A 2,391-nucleotide genomic window follows, 5' to 3' on the forward strand; every position below is an offset into this window, starting at 1 on the left:
ATATTATATATATGTAATAAGCTTATTAAACATATTAAGAATATACAAGAATAAGTTATTAAACATATTCATAAAAAAGTCTAGTTCTGATTCCATTAAAGAAATCAATTCACCTTGCTTTGAATATTTGCTAAAATTGTTTGCTTTTCTTCCCTGAGAACAACTATCCTCCTCAAGTTCACTTGAAAGGCAAAAAATATTTACCGTTTTTGAGGGGTACAAAGGAACTAATTGGGAGAAATTTGCTGTTATGTTACATTCTACGCTAGAAGAAGGAAGAAATAAATATGTTATAATTTTATATTTGTTTTCTCATTTTAAAATTGCTATCTGAAATCCTCAGTAGTATTTGCTGACAGGAACCATTGGAAGAATCTGTTTTCCAGCTGAAGCCAGTGATGCTAAATACATGCCTAGACTCAGGTTGTGCCCATTTGTTTACCACTCTAATTGCATAGGTGGTACAGTTCTAGCACATGGTAACTTCGAGAAATCTGTCTTAAATAAATACCATTGCATGAATGGATGAATATACCCACAGCAATTCTCCAAGTACAATAGCAAAAATATGGTACATACACGAGTTATTGCCAGAGAATTGCTGCTTAAGAAACTGTCCCCACAACTCAGTAGTATCAAGTGATATTTATTTTTATATTAGTGTGATTTTGCTAATCTAGACTATGTTCAGCTGGGCACACTTGTGTATCTGTGTGTTGAGGATTAAAAAATATCTTGGCTGGGCTCACTGAAGGCAGCTTGTATGAGCATTAAGTGTCTTTCTTGGAGCTTCAGTGACGAATTGGCTAGTCCATACATTTCTTTTAAGGTCAATGGCAGAGGCTAGGAGAGCAAGCTAATTGCTGGACTGTTAAGAGACTCTGTTTGCCTCATGTTTGCTGACATCCCATTGGCTGAAACAAGTCACATGGTCAGGTCCAATGCCAATGAAATGGGAAATATGACCCTCCTCTGAAAGTAAGGTAGAGGAAGAGAAAATTTCTGAATGATAATCCAGTCTACCTCATGTGGGAAGAGTTGAAAATATACTGAAGTCTGTTTCACCCAAAGTGCATTTTCTGTTTAAGGGGTCCCTGCTCTTACAGACATCTGTTTGCAACTGCAGGAAGTTGTGAAACTCTCCTTTTACAAATTTGTACTATCTTCTCTTATTATGATGAATGGCTACTCTTTTCTGAGTGCCTACCATGTGCCAAGTGATTTATATATACTTTCAAATTAAATTCTTTAACATTCCAACAAATTAACTATTTTATTCATTGCCATTTTTCATGTTTTTTTTTTTTTTTAAAGTGGCTCAGAATACTTAGTAACTGGTATTAACAAATAAATAGTAGAATCGGCATTCAAATTCAATTCTCTTTGAAATCAAAATCCATAATTTTAATCCATGCCGTAGCTTAACTTTTATAATCCTAAAACTGCCTCAGAGGAATGAGTTTTGAGCTCTGAGTGATAATGATTTAAAAAAAAAAAAAAAAACAAAAACAAAAAAACCCCATAAAGACGAGATTTGTTTTTTTAGAGGGCTTTGTTTTCTTAGCTCCCAAAGTAAGAATTTTAAAAGTGAAATATCTCTGACATATTATTGGTTAGAATAGAATCAATTACTGGCCTTTTCTATGGCATGTTCAAAGTAATATCAATTTGTTGTTTTAGTTCCTTTTAGCAATACTGTCATCTTATTGAGTATTTCTACTTGATTACTTTTTTTTTCCTGGAATCTTGACTTGCACTTTTAAATACAAATCTATTTTGGTTCAGGATGTCCTGGAAACTCAGGCCTTCATATGTTTTCAGATGTCAAAAATACAGCTATAATTTTTAAAAGTAATTTTCTGACCATTAAAACATAACATTATAAGTTTTTAATATTTTTCTTGTTGAAAATGTCTGCAGTAAACAAATGTTGCCTGACAGTTTACAACTCCAGGAAAAAATGAATGTAGAATTACCAGTGGGGAGATATCTGTCTGTCTATCTATCTATCTATCTATCTATCTATCTATCTATCTATCTATCAATCATCTATCCATCATGTATCCATATATCTATCTATCTGGATATTTACCAGTTTTTAAACGGTGAAAATATTAACATTTAATTGTTAATGTTTGAATTGATGATGGAGTGTGAGTAGAGATGTGTGAACTGATGATTGAACAGAGAGGTGAGTATAGAGCAGTAATTCTAGCTATTTTGGTTCTGCTACCAGTTTTGCTTCCAACTAACTCTACAATCTTAGAAAAGCAATGTCATTCCTTCAGTGAACTATCAGTTTACAGCCTCCCCTGTGATCAAGCCATCCTGTCATTTATTTTGAACTTGCTACTAGTTCCTTGCATTACTATTTTTGATGTGGAAAAACTT

This window comes from Mandrillus leucophaeus, unplaced genomic scaffold, assembly GCF_000951045.1.
Source record: "Mandrillus leucophaeus isolate KB7577 unplaced genomic scaffold, Mleu.le_1.0 Scaffold536, whole genome shotgun sequence".
In the NCBI taxonomy this organism is placed as follows: domain Eukaryota; kingdom Metazoa; phylum Chordata; class Mammalia; order Primates; family Cercopithecidae; genus Mandrillus; species Mandrillus leucophaeus.